Source organism: Phoxinus phoxinus (genome assembly GCF_949152265.1).
Source record: "Phoxinus phoxinus genome assembly, chromosome: 8".
NCBI lineage: Eukaryota > Metazoa > Chordata > Actinopteri > Cypriniformes > Leuciscidae > Phoxinus > Phoxinus phoxinus.
In genome coordinates, this window is record NC_136883.1 from 7033156 (window position 1) to 7057962 (window position 24807).

A 24807-nucleotide genomic window follows, 5' to 3' on the forward strand; every position below is an offset into this window, starting at 1 on the left:
ATTTATCATTCTGTCAAATTTTAATGACCTCCTTCAAAGGGCTGTACAACTTTATTGCAGTTTTAGTGCAGCAGGGGTTTTATGAAAAACAATTTGTGTCTTGTTGATGCGCTATCTAATGCTGATTTCCAGAATTGGCTGATGCTGGTGCTGATGCAGATGAATACACACACAGGACAGAGTGAGAATTGCAGGAGGTGGAGAGGGGTGAAATGGTGAGATGGCACAGCAGGTATAGGCAGGAAACAGAAATTGACAGGTTATTTTTAAATAAACTGTGGTTTCACAGTACGCAGGTGTTGGTCCTGGTGCCTTCGTCTTTTGACTTGCTTAAAAGTATGTCTAAACAGATGGCAGCTTTAACTTGGATTCAACATGCCTGTAACTGTAGAACTTTGAAAGAGAGTTTCTTTAAAAGATTTCTCTAAAAGTAACTTAAAGATCTCAAAGTCATTGCTACTATTTTTAGCTGTGTTTTGAGACTTAAAGTTTTGCAACTTAAAAGAAGTCATGTAATTAAAAGAGGAATGGTTATTAACGTATTTGTATAAGGGAACTCATCCTTTAACAGATTGTGAATGATGTTATCAACTAAAAATATACAACATGGTACAATATGAAAAAAAGAAATACGCTGAAAAAAATGGTGTAGAATTTATTATGGAACAATCTTCACTCCGAAATAATAATCTTTGTTTTGTTTACTACTCCAAAAAATATATATTTTTTACAGTGTATAGGCCAACTGTATGTCATTGACTACAAGTATAAAATACAACATTAGCTGTGAATGTATATCTTAATATAAAATTAAACTATAAATCAACTTAAATACTATTAAAAAAGCAAATATGAGTTAACAACACCGTGGACTCAAAAGTCACAACACAACCAACTGTAATCGCCACAACCGAACGGAAAAAGCCAGAAAACAACGGAAACAAACCACAAATCAACGGAAAATGGAAATACTCCCGCTCTTTTCTCACCACTATAGATGGTGTGTTAAAGCAAAGTACTTTATACAAGAAGTAATGGTCAAATGAAATCAAAAAATCTTTTTTTTTAGCCTACTGTAGTACCCATTTTTTTAATAAACCCTTTAACTATTGAAATTAGCCAAGTCATTTATAGCTATGCAAATTTAAAGTGTCATTTAAAAAGCTTGGTACAGTAAAAGCTATTTAAAACTTGGATTTTGTTAAACCATTACCTCTAGTACGAAGCCTAGCTAGCAAATTCTAGCTTTAAAGCATCCTTTACTTGGCGAGAAACTAGTCTGGCTATTACCAGACCAAGCTCAATCTTTTAAAGTTACACTAGAAATTGTGTTTGTGTCAAACAACGACCCCTAGAATCGCTGTGGCATCCTTGCACTGTCGTAAATACCCACCCTGTACACCGGTAACGTTACCTGTTCGGTAGGATAGAAGCGTCGGGCATGGAACAGGGACAGATAGACTCCGAAGATATTGACCAGGTAATGTTTCACGATTTCATTCAAATATTAGACTACTGCATACTGCATAGTCTACTGAACTACTGATGATGGTAATAGGATAATAATTGTCAAGTGTTAGACTACTTTATAATAATAAAGTAGCCTACCGAGTTTGACGTTTTTACATGATTGCAGCTAAATCACAAGTAAAGAGCTTATAGTAGGCCTACTGTATAATTTCATTTGTGTTTTTTGATAATGTAAACATTACAACATGCCAGATGACATCAATAAAGTTAAATGTACGTCGCATTATTTCATAACATTGGCCGTTATGATGTCATTAGACTATTGCAATTTATTATAATAGTTTGCAAATTGCTCGTTTACACTATTTAAAACCTCTAGGCTTATGTATGTCCTGCTAATTATTTGAGATATTGACAACTGTTCTCATGATAATCGCAGGAATCAACGTCAACAGCGTCGTCTGATATAATGGATGAATGAACAGCATTGTAAAAAAATTACATACTACAAGCAAGCGCAACAACATACAACATAGAACGCAAACAAGTTTACAAATAAGAGATTTATTTACTAGTACATCAACAAGATCGCCAAGTCAGCATCGCTGTTGCATCAAGTGCTGCTTTTTAGCTCGCGGCAACGAGTGAAAGCCTGAATTCTCTTTTCCTAGTCTCTTCCGACCGCGTTTTCTTTGCTTTTTCCATCGTCAAATATTACGTCTGAAATGCGCGCAAGTGTCTTCGTGCTTCATATGTTGTTTATGTGTGTGACGTCGTTGCCGTAAAGCAAGTCGAGATTTGTCGGGGCGCTCCTCTCAAACTTGCATTGCTGTTTTTTTCCAGCGGCATCCCCCCAAGCTTTACTACCAGGATGATTCGCCCTACTATGAGTTTGTTTACCACCGGAATGACTTTGAAGCTGTTATATTAAGGTACAATTTCTACATAGTGTGCCTTTAAGATTGAACATTGGTCTGGGGAGTCTGCTATGTTTTCTCTACTGCACAAGAGGCGTGATAGTTCAAATGACTCAGTACGCAATTGGATAGTCCTTCAACCAATCAGACCAAAGATCCGGGTGACGTAGACTATTTTACAGAGCGACGTGAAAACTCCAGGCAGGAAACTTGTCAACAAACGTGTTGGTTTGTAGCATTGATCAGCGGTTTGCAGAAGCAGCAATAGCATTGAGCGATTTTTGCAGGTTGTGCAACAACAACAAAAACATGAAAGTGAGTGGTATTTACTAGGGGTGTGCATTGGCACTGCCCTCACAATTCGATTCGATTATGATTCACCAGGTAACGATTCGATTCAATTCGATTCTACGATGCATTGCGATGCATCAAAATTCTACTGCACACAACAAGGCAAATTTTTCATCAGTCATGAGGCAATACAAGCAGTCATATATTGAACAACAGATTTTATTGGCTGCTATGTGTGTATTATCACTCTCCTGTATCTTTGACATAAATGTCATTAAACAAAATAAAATTAAATGGTGCAGGGTATTGAATATGGCATTTTCAAACCTGAAAAAGAAAACATAAATCACTGCTTTCTAGGGCTGTAATCTCCCAGTCGATTAGTCGATTGTTGGTCGATACGTTTTGGCTTGACCAAAATTCTGGTTGGTCGATTTTTTGCCGCGTTCATTTCATTCGTTTTGCGCGTTCATTTCATCAGTTTTGCCGCGTTCATTTCATTCGTTTTGCGCGTTCATTTCATCAGGTGGAAAGCACTAATTGCTAATGGGGGTGTTTTCAGAGCACCTCTGTGTCACAGGTAACAGTCTGTCTTCAGAACACCCCCCTTGTTTTCACTTCTTTTGGATTAGCCCAACCCACCGGAGAAGAGAGACGGCTACTAGAAGGTTTGCTGAATATTATTTATTTAATTGAGAGGCCGTTTAATTCACAGTCAGTCCTCTTCTATCATGTCAACAAAGACATCGGCAGTGTGGCAGCGCATTTTTTTTTTTAGAAGACGGAAAAAAATTATTGGAGCCCAATGCGCAGTGCCACTGTTTGTATTAGTTTTGAGCTATTTTTCAGTTATGCACTTTATTTCGTTTTTGCTCTTGATCTGGTTTGTTTAATAAATATTATTTTTTTTATTCAAATGGATGTGCCTTTTGTGTTTAGGAGTAGGCCTAAACGCTTTATGTTAGTCTATTCGTGTCTCAGCCGTGAAGCTGCGCTCCTGTGTTCAGCCTCGTCTTGTTTAGTTTCCCATTAACTTCGTAGAATCCGAAATGTGCCCAGATGTTCGCTTTTCCAAGCTTTGGGTGCGTTTTTAATTACCCGTCTATCGCGGTCATCTCCCTCCGCCTCAGCCATCTTGATTATTGTTGTTGTTATGCCCACGAAAGTAACTTTATTGTCCAACTCAAGGCCAGAAAATAAACAGTGACATAATCGATTATGGCACGTTGCCGCATCGATGCTGAATCGTGCATAGCCTATCCCGCATTGCGATGCATCGCTGAATCGATTATTGTTGACACCACTAGTATTTACACACACTCGAGCGATTTGTTTGCTAAACCAAAAATAAGCCATTAAGCATCATTGAGAGGTTAAAATGAATTGGATTGGATTAAACCCGCCAATAGCGCGCCAGATGGATAAGCCAGCTTGTGATTGGTCCGGGGGCTGTTCAGGGGCTGCTTTTGTCAATTAAGAACGATCACTTATCTTGGATGTTTATATTTACAGGGAAATTGGAAGTTATCTGAGTGTATACCTGAGTATACACTTCCAATCATTTAGGCGCTATAAAAACACTTCATTCTGCTGGTTGATATTTCAAGCTCACAATGTGACATCCTATATTAACATTCATTAATGTTATCATGAACACAGTGGCTCAGAATGCAGAAGGCTTATCATTTACGGCATTAGCGGTAATGGCATGTGACATTGGAGCTATGAATGGATGAAGAGGAGAGCATGACTCTGAACTGACACGCAACTGCCTTTGTTTCAACTTTGAATGCACAATTCAAACACATTTTTATCACATAAGATATGTTTTTATTAATTGCATTGCAAATAAGCCTTAACTCCAAAATCATGAACATTTCACAATAGTGCAGGTCTGCTCATTGCATATGAGAACTAAATAATTATTGCTGTGATAGAAGTGTTACACCATAAGATGTGAAGTCTTTCAGCTGCACATCTTATTCCTAATGTGTATAGAGCACAAATGTATTCTTAATGTGGATAGAAACTTTATGACATAAGATTTCATTGCTGTCACCTCTTTGCTCTATTTTGGTTTAGTTCTAGTTCTTCTGTTTCAGATGTATTTAACCCTTTAGTTTTTCTCAGTTCTTCAGTCTTGTTTATGTTACAGTATATAGGTTGTGAGTTTTTTCCAAGATTATGTCCTGCGTGTTTTTTTTTATTAAAGACTGTTTCGAATTCTCCATCGCCATGCGCTTCATTACAGCCACTCAGTGTGACAATTGCATTGCATTGCATTGCAAGCACAAACATGTTTTGCAAGAAACATTAAAGGCAGGATAGGTGATTTATTCCAGATTTTTTTCTGTAATGCTTGTTGAAAGTCTCTTCACATCCTGATACCAAACAGTACGTTACATGGTCTAAATGCATGTATATATATATGTGTGTGTATATATGTATGTATCCATTTTCAGGCCTTCCCACTTAGGTCAGTGATGGAAAGCTTTTCTAAAATTAAAAAGGGTTCTAAAGCTCTTGCCTGATCATAACCCTTCTTTTTCCAGTGTTATTCATCTGATCTTTTCTCTTTTAGTAATGTATCTCAGCCATCTCTCTTTCAACAGTCTTTCTTCAAATGTGGCTCTTGCTCACTCTCTCTCTCCTCCCCTATTATAAGTGGACATGCCCCCTACTGCTGATTGTCTACAAGTTTGTTGTGGTGCTCTGTCCAATACACTTTCAACAAGTTTATTTTACATTTTTTTGAAAGCTTCCTGCAGCTTTAACACATCAGATATGCTTTAATTCATTGCATTGCTTTAAAGTAGTATTTATTTTTTGCTGTGCATAAATAACTGCGCTCTGAATAAGCGACTGTGCCCTCTAACTCTGATTGTCCCGTCGGTCTAGGGTCCGCACTCCACATACTCAGTTTTTTTGATGTTGAGGCGCAATCCGCACTTGACGTTAAAGCCCACGACGGGCTTCATCAGCTTGGAAGATGTCGTCGGCAAATAGAAGTGACCAGGGCTGAAACGCCTGAATATCACCCGTGGCAGTGTCCATGCAAAGGACGAAAAGGAGCGGGGAGAGGGCGAATCCCTGGTGCAGGCCGACGGAGGTCGGAAACGGATAGGACAGGCCCGCGGGTCATCAAACGACGCTAGGGGTGTTGATGTACTCTCTGGGGTCACCGTGAGAGCGGAGGGAATGCCAGATGAGATCCCGGGGCACACTGATGGCATGGATTGCATAAGTAGTCCCGCTTCCCCTTACAAATCCGCACTGGGACTGATGGAGACAGGCGTCAATTACGAGCTCTAATATCTTGATGGCATGGCAGAGCAGGCGAATCAGGCGGTAGGAGTTGCATTTGGCGACGTCACCTTTGCCTTTCCAGATCGCGACCGTAACGCTGGCAGCAGCAGTTGAGGGAGTGGTGCCAGCGTTTATGATCTTATTAAACAGTCGGACAAGGACTTCAGTGCCTCTGTGTCTGAGTAGCTGCTAGCCTCAGCGGGATTGTTGTCAGGTCCCGGGGCCTTTCCTTATTTCATCTTTTTGACGGCAAGCTCGACCTCAGCAGGGCTGACCTGCGGTACAGCCCCGGGGATGGGGGCGGCGCTTTGTGGTCAGTGGTTGCGGGAATTCCTTGTTGCACATCGAGTCAAAGTACTCTTTCCAGTGTTGCAAAATGGCGGGGGATCACAGAGGACTTTGTGGTCGGCGTCTGTGATATTCATTACTTGACTGATGTCCAGTGTTGAACAATGGCGGGGGTTCGCGAGTTTGTAGATTCGGCTGGCTCCTGCAGGCTTGTCGGGCTGGGCATAAAGGTCGGCCTGGTGCCGGGCCTTTGCGGTAGCCACTGCCTTCTTTGCTATCGACTTCTGTTGTCTGTACGTGAGACACACCACAACTTGAACGCAGCCTTCTTTGCCTTCGTAGCTTCTTGAACCTCGTCGGTCCACCACCAGACCTGCTTGTCTACGAATCGTCGCCCTGGCTTGGTCGCACCGAGGCACTCTCCTGCCACGTCACGGACCGTCTTAGTCATGTTTGCCCAGAGTGTTTCAACAAGCTGGTCGCCATCGATGGAAGTCATTCACATTGTTGCGCAGCTTCTCGCTGACGATGATCGCCACTCCATTTCAGTTCTTTGTCACTCCATAGTAGTAGAGCTTGTACCCTTCTTCAATGTCTCTCGCCTTTGGTGCCTTTCCATTTCGTTTCTTGTATGCAGGCGATATTCGTTTCTTGTATGCAAGCATCGGGTTTTCAATGAGTCGGCCAATTTGCGGGTTCTTCGATAAGTAGAAATTGATTAATTATAGTTCTTCAATGTAACAGCAGTGAATAATCTATGCTGACAATAAAAAGTATACACCATTAGCATAAATCGCTGTTCATCCTGTACTTGAGAGATAGTATTCCCACAAAGTTATTCTACCAAAAATGCAGCTGCTCGCTTCTGCATTGCAAATAAGGTGAATACATTTCGTTTGCATATTAATATGATAATGTTAACATTGAGTCAGGTGTTTGACTAATGAGTTGATCGTGCAGTGTCCTTACTTCACCACATCTGCTAACCGTGCTGCAGCTGTTAATACTTTGCTAATATTGCAATCTGAAGCTGCCGTACAAAAATAATAGAATTGCTGGATATGCAAATGCTTATTTCAATTTAATGAGTTCACATACAAACAATTATTTGTTACTGTATCCTCACAGCAACTACATGCTCTGCTGAAGTAGCTTCATTCCTCATACAGTAGGTGTGGTTTGGGCGTAACGTGCAATAAACCAATCAGAGCGTCATCTCACATTCCCTTTAACCCTCTGGGGTTGGCAAACGCGCGGGCGCGTTTTGCTGTTTTTTTTTACATAGCAGCAGCATAGACTTAAAATACTCCGTCATGTGTGGTCATACAGACTTAAGAAATATGAAAAAATTATCTGTGAGATGTCTACTTTTTGTATGTGTCCACTTACAATCTAAACAAAACGTGCTTTTTTAAAATAAAGAAAATAAACAGGGTGTGCTTTCTGCCTCTCCGTCTCGTGAACTTTTTTTTCTTGAGCACGTCCCTAAACATAAACAAAACTCAGCGAATACTTGTCACACATTTATGAGCTCTGTATCTTTATAATCATTTAAGTGTGTAGTTTTACATGACCTGATTCAAAAAGAAAACAAATATTCTCTGTTTAAGTAATTTGTATAAAACCAACAAGATATCCAGTTTCTCAAACCCTTGCCCATTATTTTTAATGTGACCACACCCACACGCGCAAAATATATAGACATGCAAATCGCGCTCATTACCTCAAAAACAATTAAGAGCAGGCGCGCTTGTTTCATGGCAGATTGTTATTATAACGGCGGATTTGCCAGGTGCACACAACTTACATGATGGTAAAGGTCTTCAGAATTTTGTTTCCTGGTTCTTAAAGGACAACACTTTGTCAGATGTCCTTATATACCCATGTGTCTTGCCACTATTGATCAAACAGGTTTGATCCGTCATTACTACAATTAGCCTGAATAATTTGGGTAAATGTGTAAGCTAGATTTATGCCTATTTTTTCACATCTTCATGTGTGTGGAGATCTCCCTCGTGGTAATATTTGTACTTGTAATTATGTATGGTTTGCAAAAATGTTAACTTCTGCATCTGTGTAGATGAGAGAAGCAAAGTGTATGGGCGTTTTGCACACGTTCATTTCCTAATTTACCGACGTGCGTCTGTGGAAGGAAAAGTCTGCTGTGCGTCGGGTACAAAATAGGAATGATACATGCGTCGGCGTACAAAGTAATTTGCGCTGGGTGCAAGATAGGGCCCATAATCTTAATGTTTGGCCAATCCTCAATATAACCACAGGCTCTACACTTCATCACAATGGTAAATACAAATACCTGTAATACATGAATAAAACTAACTTCTTTCATTTAGTAAATTTAACAGTTAGGTTTTACAGTGAAGCACAATACAACACTTCAACAATCTTGGAGCTCTTTCTAAGTTATCGCAAAACATCACTTTTTCTATAGAGAAAGTTAATGGAATTGTTTGTGTCAAAACACTACTGCTGCACTGTATTCCCAGCTAGACAGCTTATTACTGGTAGTTCTGCCCCAAACTCATGCCATTGGGACATAAGTTGCTATACTGTTGCGCTCAAACAAAGTAATGTTTTGAAAGTGCCACAGAGAAGTCTGCTAATAATTGTCTCTGCACATTATCTGGGATAGAATAGACAGAAATAGAAATGTTGATGTCGTATCACCTTTATATGAACTTAGTAATGAAGCATCCATCTGTTCGTTGGTGCTTCCATCAAGTGTGTTTCATTTGAGGTAAAAGGGGCATCATTCCCTTTTACACAACATTACAAGATAAACAGGCCTGATTGAAATGGTTTAAAGGCCATCATCTCAGAGGCCACTGGTGGAGAAAAACAGCATAGTAGACAAATAAATCTGACGATTTCAGTGTTACTGTCAGGTGCTTTGGGTCACATTTACCACCCCGACTACCAGGTCAAGGACATCACAAGAAATTATTTCAGCCACAACACCACAAAACACACTAAAATGTGTTATTATCTTTGCCTCCGTCTACCCCTTTGGGAACTTCAAAAATAATGAGTGGGACTGTGTAAATGGTGTACCTTGAGAGACGGTGCCAAAATGAGATGCCATCGCACACATCTTCAGCAGCTGAGGCATCAATGGTCATTCTCTCCTCCAGCACTGTGGATTCATTACATCTCTGCTCTGGGGCCCCTGTGATTGAACCATCCCTCCATTTCTCTTTCTCCCTGTGTGTCCACCGAAGTACCTCACATAGCTTGTCAGCATTTTCAGCCGCACATTACTAGCGTGCCACACTCTCCCTGGATATGACCCTGCAGCAATGCAACCGCACTCTCCTGCCTCCATTTTCTCAAACACCGGTGGACATTCTCACACATGTGGAAGCTGACCTCACTGTGGTCTCATCAAAACATGGAATCAGCCTCAATTTAGCTCCGTGACCGAGACTCATTCTTGCCATCTACGACTGCCTCTGTGTCATCGTGGGTTGGGAGATAACTAGGTCTCTTTCCTCACATGAACAGTTTTTTTTCATCTCATTAAATATTCCTCTGCACGTTTTTTTCACCTTACTGACATGCCATCAGACCCTTCGGATGCTAACAATAGATTTGGGACATGAGAACGTCAGAGATGTTAAAGGACTGGTTCACCTAAAAATAAAATTTCTGTTATCATTTACTCACACTCATGTCGTTGCTAAACTGTATGTAAAAAAGGAAGGAAAAAGGAGAAGAATATTCACGCAGCTCTTTTCCATTTGACAGTTATTTATATTGCATTTATGCATTTGGCAGATGCTTTTATTCAAAGTGACTTAAAGGACAAGTTCGGTATTTTACACTTAAAGCCCTGTTTACAGATCGTATCTGATGAAATAGAACTGTTAAGATTAAAGTTTGGACACATGCTCCTGTCCCGAGAATTTTAGGTTTATTTTTTGTTCTTTTGGAGCCTGACAAAAGTGTCACTATGAACGGTTGAATGGAAAAGGACTGCTTAATGATTTCCAGTTTTCTCCATTAGTGCACCAATCAGTAAATAATGACAGAAATTAATAATTTTAACTATTCCGTTGATCCATCTCTACCATATGAGTTTCATGACCCTTTGCAATGTCATGTTGACCTTGAGAAAAATCTTTATCGATTGGACAAGTGTTAAAATCTGGAGAAAAATGGGCAGAAGCAAGTGTTTCAATCAATATCCAATTGTTTTGCTCACATTGATGGTCGTGACATACTACCTGTCATTTCCTTTTTGCTTTGCTGGGCAGCCATTTTTGCAAAAACGTCAAGTAGTTCAATCCAGAGTGTTTATTGATTAAAGCTGGAAGAAATCAGTTCATATGGAAACAAATGGCATTTGGTCATTTTCATGTAACCTCTGGGAATTTACTCTTATTTAGTTTGATTGGTAATTCTGTTTAAACCATTGGTATAAAACATTGTGTGACATTGATTGTCAGACAAACACAGTCCAAATGAGAATTGAACTGAATTTCAGTCCAACATTGCAAGCAGATATGATTTACCTCTCGGTAGACAGAGAGGCACCAGGAATCGCATCCTCTTCAAAAGGGCAGGTGTAATACCAGTCACATCACTGTTATTTTCAGAGCTAAATTACATCCGATAGTGTCTTGTGGCAATAAAAGTGCCTGAAATAAGCTGAAAACAAATTCACAATCTTAAAATTACTACATCATATGGAGAAAATTGTATGCCTTCATGAGTTATGCATTATGTCACTCATGCAAACTGTATAAACTAACCAATAATCATTTTACCTGATTATCATGGTTGCATAAAACTCAGGATTTGATTCAAAATGACAGGAATTTGCTACATTGTATTTAATAGAAATTCAGCACAATCATACAATAGAAGAGTTGAACTAGTCAAGCACAACTTTAATTTCATAATTGATTCATTCCTACAGTGTGTGTGTGTGTGTGTCATGTTTATGGACTTTCAGTTGGTTGTCATCTGTTTTCTTTCTTCTTAGTTTGTCTGTCTTGACCTAGTTTCTCAGTTTGTTTGATTAGTCATTTTGTTTACTTGTTGTCTTTTAATTAGCTAATTTCCCTGGTGTAAAAATACTTCCTGTTTGGTTCAGTTAATTGTCGGTCATCGTCAGTGTTGTTGATTATGTTACCTGTTCTATGCGAGTTTCATAATAAAGGACTATTTTGTGAGATTTCCTGTTTCAAAAGACGTTCATTTGGCGAATTTGAACTAGCCTCGAGTATAGTTGGTGCTGCAGGTAGTAATGCTAATAATAACAGTATAGTGGAAACAACATGCGTCTGTTTATTCATTCTTTTCAAAGTTACCCGCCGAATTGACAACACGCTGACGTCAGACGCAAGTCCATTTACAAACCAATCAATGTCAAGATGCCAAGGACCCAAGCATGTCACGTAAAGTTGTTTAGTGCGCTCGCATTATTGCAATGTGAAACCAAACCAAAACTTACCGAATGTATAAAATGTATCAAAACATGAACTTTGGTTCGGACCTCGGTGCGGACTTTCAGATGTGAAAACGAGACTCGTGCTAGAATGACCGAACAAATAAAGAGTTTAAAGATGGACATACCAGCGTGGCGTCGTTTCATCACCTGCCAGAACCGGCCACGGATGAAATACTGGTGGTTTATGCTGCAGCAGGGAGACTCCTCGTTCACCATCTGCGAGGTAGAGGGGGAGTCCCAACCAGAACCTGCTACCTGAGTCATCACGGAGCCGACGCAAGCTGCCTAGTCAATCTCAGAGCGGACTTCTGCCTAATAGATCTGTGGTCTGCTGATCAATTTCCCTCCCTAGCCCCCACCGTCGTGTCTTCACTCCCCATGCTGGTCCCGTCCTTTTAATTAGATTTTTATTAAAACTAAAATCATAAAGTATTATATTTGTTTTACTTTGAGAAATGATGGAGCTATACTTGACTTTTCTTAGGAGCATATAAAACAAAACAGCTCCTTGGACAAAATGAAATGTAATATTGTAGTAGTTATAAACAGGTTTATTTTAGTTCAGATTAACATTTGAGGGCAGCAATTGTATTCATAATGTCAAAATAAAACCGACGTGATGTTACTTGAAAGCATTATAGCCTACTATTCCTGCCAAACTTCCATGGTTACATTTAAGTAGTGTTACTACAGTAAATCCATGGTGAATGTTGCTGATCTGTGGACACTGAATAGTTGTCACGGAACGACCTCTATCGCCTCCCTCTGGCGGCATCAGATCACCTTCCCCTGAGTACTAGGACTGCACTTCCCATCTTCCACCTCCTCACACTCATTATCTACCAGCCCTGTCCCATCCCATTATCAGCGCACCTGTTCTCACTCTGACTCTCTCAGCTCCCTTTATATGCACACTCCCAACTCACCTTCATTGCGAAGTCTTGATTCTGCCACGGCGTTCATTTCCAAGCGATCTCTAAATCTACCCAAGTATTCCTGGTTCCCCGACCCCAGCCTGTATTTCCAAGGATCCTTCACGAACGTTCTCTGCCTGCCCTGACCCACGCCTGGTAACCTCTCTGATTCCTGGATCTCCCTTGTCTGTTCCTAGTCTGCCTTGTCTCTTTGCTTCATTGTGTGTTTCAATAAAATTACTGCAAATGGATCCGAATGTCTCAGACTCTCCATCACAGAAGACTTCGCCAACACTGGATCCAGCAGCCCTGCATCAGTTTTCCACAGAACTCTCTAATCAAGGTTCAGTACTGGTGGTTCATCAACGACAGCTGGAGAAATTAACTTCACTCACCGAGGAACTGGTGAGATCCATGCAGTCACTTTCTCCTCAATCCACCGCGGCCACACAGGTCGCTGCACCCCCAGCTCAACCCATGCCCAGTGTGAGTACATCCAATAGTCTCCGTTTATCCCTTCCCGAGAAATATGATGGATCTTCAGCTACGTGCAAGGGGTTCCTGTTGCAATGCACACTGTATATTAATCAACAACCTCACCTCTTCACTAGCGACGACGGCCGTGTGTCCTTCATATGCTCGTTGCTGACGGGAAAAGCCCTGGAATGGGTGACGGCGCTGTGGTCAGGAGGTAATCTCGCTTTTCCCTCTTATGACGATTTTCTCATCCAATTCAGAGAGGTGTTCGAACATCCCGCCGACGGAAAGGACCCGGGTGAGCTGTTGCTGTCTCTTCGTCAGGGAGGATCCTCCGCGGCGAATTACACTCTCACCTTCCGCACTCTCGCTGCTCAGACGGGCTGGGATGAGAATCCATTACGTCTACTCTACCGTAAGGGACTCAATTCTGATCTACAGGAAGAGCTCGCATGCCGAGATGACGGAAAAACCCTTTCTCAACTCATGGACCTTACCATTCGTCTGGATAACCTCATGCGCGCCCGCCGCACGTCACTCAAACCTCGCATCGCCGAATATTCCTCCGCCAATGCTGAACCAGAACCCATGCAAATCGGCTTCACGCGCCTAACCACTGAGGAGCGCGACCGGAGAATGCGCCGGAACCTCTGCTTGTATTGTGCCAAAGCCGGCCACCTGAGGGCGACATGCCCCGTGAGACCCAGCTCTAATATCTCTCCTGCGGTGAGTCCCAGTCTCCTCACTATGCATTCTCTCACTGTAAATGTATCTATCAGCACTGATAATGAGACTGTTAACACCATTGCATTGATTGATTCTGGGGCAGCGGGAGATTTCATTGATATCACTTTTGCTAAAGCTCATCATTTCCCTCTCGTTTCATGTGAACCTCAAGTGGCAATAGCAGCCTTGGATGGGCGCCCCCTGGGGTCCGGCAAGATTCAATATATCACTCAACAGTTAACCCTCGATATCGGTTTTCAACATTCTGAGTTAATTCAACTGCTCGCCATAAATTCACCTCAACATCCTGTTGTTCTAGGATTCCCCTGGCTGGAGAAGCACGACCCTCATATCTCGTGGTTCAAGAGAAAAATAATTCAGTGGTCCCCGTTCTGCTCCACGAACTGTCAGTCCGCTGTCCATGGTCCTGAAGCTGCTCTCGGTCAGTCAGAGAATCCTGATCTCAAGGGCGTTCCCTCTGCCTATCACGACCTCGCTTTGGCTTTCAGCGAGAAGGAGGCATCTCTACTACCTCCTCACAGACCAGGGGATTGCGCCATCGAGTTTCTTCCAGGAGCTGTAGCACCCCGTGGGAGAGTCTATCCCTTGTCTCAGCCAGAGACCGACGCCATGAAGGCCTACATAGACGAACAGCTCGCCAAGGGTTTCATCACACCTTCCACTTCTCCAGCTTCCGCAGGGTTTTTCTTCGTCAAAAAGAAGGACGGAGGTCTCCGCCCCTGCATAGACTACCGCAATCTTAACGAGGTGACAGTCAAATATCGTTATCCCCTGCCGCTGGTCCCAGCCGCCCTGGAGATGCTCCGCACCGCCAAGTTTTTCACCAAACTAGACCTGAGAAATGCCTACAATCTTATCCGCATTCGAGAGGGGGATGAGTGGAAGACGGCCTTCTCCACGACGACTGGGCACTACGAGTACCGGGTTATGCCGTTCGGGCTGTCCAACAGTCCCTCTGTCTTCCAGGCCTTCGTCAATGACATCTTCCGGGACATGTTGAATCACAAGGTCATAGTCTACATTGACGACATCATGATTTATTCCGAGACTCTTGCAGAACACGTCAAGGATGTGCGCGCCGTGCTCCAGCGTCTTATTGACAATCAACTATACGCCAAGGTCCAGAAGTGTGAGTTCCACCAGACCCGTATTTCATTCCTGGGGTACATCATTAGTTCCGAGGGCGTCATGATGGATGATCACAAAGTAAAGGCTGTGGTCGACTGGCCTCGACCCACCACTGTGAAGGAGCTTCAGCGTTTCTTGGGCTTTGCAAACTTCTACCGGAGGTTCATCCAGAACTTCAGCATGACGACAGCTCCTCTCACGTCCCTCCTTCAGGGGGGGGGGCAACGTTTAAGGTGGTCTCCTGAATGTACGTCCGCCTTCGAGAAGCTCAAGGAGAGATTTACCACAGCTCCCATTCTCCATCACCCAGATCCCGAGAGCGAGTTCATTGTGGAGGTGGACGCATCAAACTCAGGAGTAGGTGCCATCCTCTCGCAGCGTCACGGGAATCCTGCCAAAATGTTCCCTTGCGCCTTCCACTCTCGCAAACTCACCTCTGCCGAGCGCAACTACGATGTTGGGGACAGGGAACTTCTGGCCATGAAGGTTGCCTTTGAGGAGTGGAGACATTGGCTAGAGGGCGCACGTCTACCCTTCACGGTCCTCACTGATCATCGCAACCTCGAATACATCAAGTCAGCGAAGCGACTGAATTCCCGGCAGGCTAGGTGGTCACTATTCTTTTCAAGATTTAACTTCAAGATCACGTATCGCCCAGGATCCAAGAATGGGAAAGCCGACGCTCTGTCTCGTCAGTTTGACGGAGCCACTGATATCTCACAGCCAGAGCCCATCCTGCCTCCGACCCTCATCGTAGCTCCAGTCCTTTGGGATATCATGTCAGAGATTTCGGCGGCACAGAACAATCTCCCTGCTCCTTCAGAATGTCCTCCTGACCGGGTGTTTGTACCTCTGGATCTCCGCACCCGTGTCCTTCAATGGGTACATTGCACACCCAGTGCTGGTCATCCAGGGATTTCTGCTACTATCCAGCTGGTAACCAACCGTTTCTGGTGGCCCTCAGTCCATGCTGACACCGTAAAGTTTATTCATCAGTGTACCACTTGTAACATGGTGAAAGCCTCTCACCTGAAGCCAGCAGGTCTACTACAACCACTTCCGATCCCCCGGCGACCCTGGTCCCACATTGCAGTGGATTTCGTCACCGACCTGCCAGCTTCCCAGGGCTTCACCACCGTCCTCTCCGTGGTGGACCGTTTCTCCAAAGCATGCCGCTTCATACCCATGGCCGGTCTGCCTACAGCCCTCCAAACCGCTGAGTCACTCCTTCAACACGTCTTCCGTTTATATGGCCTACCCGAGGACGTGGTGTCCGACAGGGGGACCCAGTTCACATCTCGGGTATGGAGAGCACTCTGCAGCAAACTAAACATTAACGTTAGTCTCACCTCTGGTTATCACCCGCAGGCCAACGGACAGGTGGAGAGACTCAACCAGGACCTCACACGTTTCCTCCGCACCTACTGCCATCAGAATCAACAGGATTGGAGCAGGTTCCTCGTCTGGGCAGAATACGCCCAGAACTCCCTCCGCAAGCCCTCGACCGGTCTCACTCCATTCCAGTGCGTGCTGGGGTTCCAACCTCCCTTGTTTCCCTGGTCCGGTGAACCCACAGATCTCCCTGCGGTGGACACTTGGTTAAGGAGGAGTGAGGAGACTTGGAACACTGCCCACGTCCATCTTCAGCGTGCTGTGCGTCAGTTCAGAAGACAGGCAGATCGACGCAGAAGAGGCGGTCCTCTCTTCAGGCCGGGCCAGTGGGCATGGTTGTCCACTCAGAACCTTCGTCTCCGACTTCCTTGCAAAAAACTATCTCCCCGCTTCATTGGACCTTTCCGTATCCTTAGACGAATCACTCCCGTTTCGTACAGGTTAGCACTCCCTGCCTCATACCGCATCTCACCCACTTTCCATGTCTCTCTTCTCAGACCCGCCACTACACCCAGGAGTGAGAGCAACCCAGAGGACGCTACCAGGAGTACTCCTCCCATCGACGTCGGGAGCGAGGAGATCTACCAGGTTCGGGAGGTTCTGGACTCCAGGCGGCGCGGCGGGGTTCTTCAGTACCTCATCGACTGGGAGGGGTGCGGTCCTGAGGAGCGCTCGTGGGTGAGGTCTCAGAACATCTTGGACCCTGCGCTTCTGACCACTTTCCATCAAGACCACCCTGACCGTCCAGCTCCTAGACCCCGAGGGAGACCCTGTCGTCGTCCAGGCCCTCGCTTCCGGAGCCGCTCGCAGGGGGGGGGCTCTGTCACGGAACGACCTCTATCGCCTCCCTCTGGCGGCATCAGATCACCTTCCCCTGAGTACTAGGACTGCACTTCCCATCTTCCACCTCCTCACACTCATTATCTACCAGCCCTGTCCCATCCCATTATCAGCGCACCTGTTCTCACTCTGACTCTCTCAGCTCCCTTTATATGCACACTCCCAACTCACCTTCATTGCGAAGTCTTGATTTTGCCACGGCGTTCATTTCCAAGCGATCTCTAAATCTACCCAAGTATTCCTGGTTCCCCGACCCCAGCCTGTATTTCCAAGGATCCTTCACGAACGTTCTCTGCCTGCCCTGACCCACGCCTGGTAACCTCTCTGATTCCTGGATCTCCCTTGTCTGTTCCTAGTCTGCCTTGTCTCTTTGCTTCATTGTGTGTTTCAATAAAATTACTGCAAATGGATCCGAATGTCTCAGACTCTCCATCACAATAGTTCATTCATGGCACAATGTTTCTTCCTGGTTTCCACGTCAGCGCTGTTTGATCCGTTAATAACGGAGAAATGTGAATGTTTCTCACTAGATTTGCAGCGATGTTATTACTTCAGTGGCGAATTCAAATGCTTTGTTTACTGGATCTCGCTGTGTAGTAACAGTGCTGCTTGATCAAGATCGGCTTGCGCTACGTCTCTTACAGTACTGATCCACTTGTCCAACACGAATGTCGCATGGTGTCGCAACGCCTCCCCACATTTGTACGTTGATGGGCGTTCCTCTAGTTTACCACTATGCACTGTAAAAAATGTGGCTGCGATTAGTTAAAATTTGTTGAGATAACTTAAATATCCAACTTAACCAAACTAAACTTAAGTTAACTAAACTTAATATTAAACTTAAGTCAAGCTTGAACACATACTTTTTAAAGTTGAAACAATGTTGGATTTTAAGTTGTGCTAAATAATCGCAGCAATTTTTTTTACAGTGTGGGCGTGGTTTTGAGGTTCAATACGAATACATGTATCATTATACCCCTAATATATATATATATATATATATATATATATGCAATGTCAATTCTAAATCCAGGATTTTAAAGGGAATTTAAGATGTTAAGACGAAGAGCAGAAATTAGTGTAAAAGTTATTTAGCTGTTCATTATCAAGTGATAATTATATTTATATAACTATGTAAAACTGATCATGAGGAACAAAGTGGGGACATGGGAAGTGTGTCACCCATTTTCCTTTGGCTATCAAGAAAACAAATCATGTTTCATATAGGAAGTAATGCCCGGGTCGAGTGAGTTTACAGATCCCATCCTGTGAGCCATGTCACCCATCTGATATTTCAAGCAGCACAGCAGCAGAATATGGATTCACATCACTGCTTCTGTGATTTCCTCTGTGGCGGCACCCTGCTCCTCTCCCAGAATTCATTGCACTCGGTTTAGCTTTCCTCCCTCTTGCTATTTCTTGTCCTTCATGTTCAATTTGCTTTGGCCTGCTAATGAAGTCAAGCTTGCTCCCAGGCAACTGTGCAGCTCAAACGACTCATGCCAAGCTGTTTGGAATTCTGAAGACTTGCAAACACTTCAAGCAATAATAAATTGAAGACTTAATGAGGGTTTCTCATTGAGACTGTAAATGTGTAGATGTTCTTCAAGGCACTGAATCAACAATGATTATGCTATGCTAACAATTCTTTCTAATTATATTATTACAGTATTATGTTTCTATTCCAAACCGTTGTGGAGATATACTTATGTAAATGTTGGCAGTCATGAAGACTTGTTTTTAGAACAATTTTTTGACAAAATTGAGAGATTTCTTTAAATGCATCATACGATTATAATTATTATCATTTTAATATGTTGCTTGAGGTTACATTATAATGTTGATAAAATGTTGTGTGCAAAAAGAAAAAAAGCCACATATTCACAAAAATAATTTTTTTGAACCCTTATATAGTGCTGCAAGCATGATGTATGTTTGTTGGCCAAAACCCGGGAACGAGCTAGCATTGTTGCACTTCCGGTTCCATTGTCTCAAAACCAATGTGTTTTTTTTTTTGTAATGGATCTTTGGTTAAATGCCTGAAATATTGTCTGCAGTTAACCCAAGCTCAATATATTTTCACATTTTATCCTATTATATAAAATACATCTGCAATATACCCTCTTGTGATTTTTTAAAAGCTTTTATTTGTATTCAAAAAGGCCGTTGCCAACAAGTGGCTAAATGGGACTACAGAGGTTGCCGGGGACATTAAACGTCATCACGCTGAACAGGTAAACTCATCCACTCACTAGTTCGCTTTCACAGCCTTATTGTGTTTATAACCCCGCTCTTGCAAACTCTTCTAACTCTAATGTTCAGGGAAAATGTTTTTAAATGAAGACAAAAAGCGTTGTCAGAAGCTTAATAGTGGTGAAGATTAAGTCTTGCCCATGGTGTAGTTCATTTAAAGCCTGTCTTATTTCTGCCAATTTAATTTATACTTTAAAATGCATAAGAATTGTGTTCATTGTGAAGATTATAATGATGGACAAAACTATGTAAGAATCATAAACTTTTGATGGTCACAGAGCTTATTTTCTGCAATAATCCAAAAGCCAATGGAAAGATTCAATTTTGTTTTAATGGGAACCAGGGTGGTGCTAACTTCCGAGTTGGCCCACAAAATAAGTACTCACTGCAGCGCTCTATTCTGACCCTCTGTCTGAAATTATCCATTTAAAGGAGATGGCTCTTTTGTCATTAAAAAGCCACTGTTATGATTGCCCAACGACGTCATCGCCCCCCTCGCTCTTGAACATGAGTAACTGTTCGAAAACAGACAAAGTATTACAAAATTGCTTACTTACAGTTTGCGATGTAGCTGCAAGTCATATCCAATACACACTCTAAAAAATGCTGAGTTGTTTCAACCCAATTTTGGGTCAAATATGGACAGACCCAAACGTTGGGTTAAAAATGTAATTTAAAAATTTAACCCAACGGCTGGGTTTGTCCATATTTGACCCAAAATTGGGTTGAAACAACCCAGCATTTTTTAGAGTGAACGAGTTTGTTTGCCCATAAAATCTTTAAGATATTAGGTTAAACTTATTTGGCTTGCTGTCCACTGAAGAAGGGCTCGATGAAGCAGCTTCAACTCAAACTCTGATATTCCTATTTTAACGATCTGAAACGCAAGTGTCAAAGCGCAAGTAACTTTGTGGGCGGATCCCGGCGCTGTTGCTATTTTCCCGGTGGGATAAATGCCTCTTGCGCCTGGCGCAAATCTAAAAGGGGTTGGTCTGAAGTAGCTTCATTATTCATAGGTGTGGTTTGGGCGTAACGTGAAATAAACCAATCAGAGCGTCATCTCACATTCCCTTTAAGAGCAGGGGCGCTTTTTTCCATGGCGGATCGCTATTATAACGGCGGATTTGCCAGCGCATGCCAGAAGCGGTTCACAGCCAAAGAGACCGACGTTCTCGTCAGGGCCGAAAAACACAGAGAAGTCACATTGGGGATGATGGGAGAAACCCACCCAAATTAGCTTCGGTTAAACAGGCGTATAATTTGGGTAAATGTGTAGCCTAATCTAGATTTTTTTTTTTTATTCTAGATAGATCTTTTTCACATCTTCATGGGCACAACAATGATTTCCCTCGTGTGTTAATATTTTTCCTTGTAATAATGTATGATTTGCAAAAATGAAAACTGCTGCGTCTGTTTATAATTATTAGAGAATCAAAGTGGATGCGCGTTAACACACTACATTATGGCCAAGCACGCGCCCTTAAAATACCATATCACTAACGCGCAACGCGCCACTGTCTTTAGACTGTTTTTTTCCTGGTAAGTGGCGCAATTGCTTTCTAAAACTGGAAAATAGCACCAGGGGAGTTTTGCGCCGGAACACACCTCCTCTTTGCGCTGAACCGCCCCCGCGAGCGCAAGTTCATTCCCTAATTTACCGACGTGCGTCTGTGGAAGGAAAAGTCCGCTGTGCGCGGGTGCAAAATAGGAATGATACATGCGTCGGTGTTCAAAGTCAATTGCGCTGGGTGCAAGATAGGGCCCATAATCCTCTGACACGATTTGGGGCACCATTAACAATAAACCATCCACTTGTTTCTGACACGGGTTTCTTACTGAAGGCTGTACAGATACAAACATTCTGTTTAAACCGGATACATAAAAGTGAACGCTCTTTTACTCTCCCAATTGTCCTGTTGTTGGGAGTAGCTCAAGTGTGTGTTGTATTCGCCTTATTCACCTCGAACGTTCCACCGAGCCTGAGGGGTACACTTAACACTTCCGGGAGTTCTCACAACGCGATTTCTCTCAGTGCAATGGCTCCTCACTGCATTTTCATTTTAAAACACATAACCTGAACGTATAACACACATACACACACACTACTCCGGAGTTTTCGACCCTCGTAAAGATATTTACACAATATCCAGTCGGTCTTCCAACTGAAATAAACATTTAGGGGGGATGGGGCGAGCCCTTGTCCTTTAATAAAACAAAATGCATTTGATTATAATTAACATGACAATGTGTAAAAAACTAAAGTAGCCTAAATTAACGTTTATTTTTACGTTTTTGTCAGTCTGAGGTGTCGTTGCCATAACGCGTTGCTATGGGTTGCGTCATTGCAGGTGACTGTCTTTCTTCGGATTTGACTGAACCGAAGGATAAAACCTTCGATCCAGTTATATCCCTTAATTAACACAGCCCGGGGGATGTTGCAGTCGGTACTGGTCCACTGCTCCACATTTTGTATCGATAATTCGGGCAGACAGGAAAGATTGGTGGTCCAAACTGGAGTTTCCATTGCTGGTGCTGCTGAATCGTATGTGTCAAGAGTCAAACTTCCGGGTTTGTGTACCCCTCAACGGTGTTCGAGTTTTCAAAATGGCCGCCAGGTGAATAAGGCGAATTCAGTTTACACAGTGTCAGTGATTATAATGCATTCACAAAAAAGTTTGTTTAAATTTAAAAACAATCGATAGGCTCACTGTTCCAGACTAGAGTATGTGAGTGGTGTGGTGAGGAACAGAGTTGCCTGAAGCTATGGGATTTGTTGAGTATGCTGCTTGCAAAAGCTTGATGTTTTTTTTGCTCCCTCGGGTACTACATACGGTGGCAGAAACAAATAATCTGGACAGATTTTTTTCCCAGAAATGTAAGCTACTCAATACATACCTGGACATTACCTGTGAGCCTGTCCCTGGGTGGTGTCTGGGGCTCACAGATAGCATGAGCTTGTCTGTGTCTCTGTCTGTGCGCGAGTTCCTGTTCAGCTCAGATGCTGTAGAGTTGACCTTCTCTCTCTTGCTGCTTAACCTAATCAATTATGGTTCAGAACAGAAGCCAGGAGTGTGTGCGTGTGTGGGGGGTGCAGCGGGCGACCTTGTCAAAGCCCTGAGGAGACTGTGAATAATTCCCTTTGAGCCCCATAAAGAAACCCATGCTGTAGTGTGATACAGAGGAAGTGAGCGAGAAAAAGCGAAAAGTGAAAGATGGAATGAAAAAGTAGATTTGAAATTTTTTCCAAAGAAAATGTGAGTGGTACTTTACCGTGCAAAACTCACCGCCGGTATACTAGATGGTTGCCAGGGCATTGCTGGGTGAATTTTTACTGGTCCAGTAGACTTCTTACAGAAATAGTACACTTTAAAATAATACACTTAATTGCGAATGTACTGTTTAATTTACAATTAAAAGAAAATGTATAATTTAAATTTAGATTAAATGCAATTAGATGAACTTAAGAATACTTTTTTGACCCTCTCAGAGGACTGAGTAAGTAATTTATATGTAATTTAATACATATTTCTGTTGTCTTTGAAATATGGTAAAGTGATGCCACAGTTATGTTCAATTAGTTTGTTTTCATCAGTCACATGTGTTCCTTTGTTTGCTTTTCCCGCCAGTCATCAGTTGTTATGGACACTCATCTAATCATCAAACCTATTCGTTTTCCCTGGTGTCTGCATGAGCAATAAGTGGGCGGGCAATATGCTAATGTTTCGTCTTGACATCACAATGAAACGGCTTATGACTCGTTTAAAAAACGATTGATTTCATTGACTCAGAGTCGACTCTTACTTTTGAAAGACAATACTTTTATATACAGTACACTTTCAGATTTAAAACTTTGCAGGATGTTTTCATCTGCTATGTTACACACAACATGAAAGGTAATTTTCAAAAATCCATAATAGGGGCCCTTTAATGTAATTTCTATTTAAATGAAAGAGTTCACAAGAGTGTGTCTGTCTATGACTTTGTTTGTTAGTTGGTTGTTGTTTTATTTAATATAGCATGATATTTATGTATACTGTGATGCGTGTCCCTGTTTTTCTTTTAATGTCTCATGCATTGCGTTAAAACAAGATAAAATATTTTTTTAAAAGCGCACCATGAGGCACCTTCATTTTTCTTGGTGTTTTTGAATGCAAAAGCACTTTGTTTGAACGGCTTCTGTGCGCAGTCTATGGAACTTGTTTCATCTGTTTTATCAGACACCACCTTTCCCCAACAAACCTCACCATTTTAAATATCTTTCATGATTTCATGAGCATTGCACACATGATTTATTCGTGTGTTAAGAGTACTGAGTGTACAATTTCAGATTGTAATGTCTTCATTTTGAACAAGGTTCTGCTGTGGCCACTGGGTTAGCTATCATTGAAGTTCTCAATTTAAAATGTTTTATTTAAAGGTTGTATAGAGAACCTGGAAGTGTCTTTGCAAGACAATTAGAGTAAATTGACTGATTGTAGCATCTCCTTCAAGTTTAATTTCCATTACCCACGCTGTGAGACGTTCAGCAGTTGTGTCTGTAATTATTTCCCATCACTTCCGTACATTCATGCCGGAAGGCTGAAGTTATGAGGAAACTCTCAGATACATAGTTCATGTCAGGTTTTGACTGTTTATTTTGCATGAGGCCATGCTGTGCTGGGCAATCTTCTCAAAGTCACCCTCAGTCATGTCAGGGCTTGGCTGAACTGAACCGGACTGACGGCCCCCTCCACGCTACCATGTAATTAAACTGTCTTGTAGCGAGATGACTGCACATTGGTGCGCACACAATGTGATGATTATGGTCTATGAGACTTTCTACACCGAAGTATGGCTGTAATTTGGTCTATATCACAAACACTTCCTTCACGGGACATTGAGTGAGATATAGCTGGTTACTGCTGTTCTGTGACGCACACTGTCAAGGGGGAGTGAGATATATCATATGCCACATGGATTACTGCTCGGTCTTTATGATAACGAATCTGTTTTGATGCTATTTATTCCCTTGTGGTGGTGGGGTTGCTATAACAACTGTGGGAAATGATCGGCTCTTAATGAGAGTGACATTTCTGAGTATTAACCATGCATGGCTTTACATTACAATAAAATGTAACATTTGTGTTATGTTCCTATCTTGTTTCCCCGGATTTGTGTTGTAGGACTTTTATTATGAAGTGACTATTCTGCTCCACTAGGTGTGTTCGACTTGATGCGGCGCTGCACGGAGTGATCGTTGTATGAAATCAAAGAACCGCGAGAGATTCGAAAGCATACAGTTTAATCTGCTCTCTAATCACTCTCGCGGTACTTT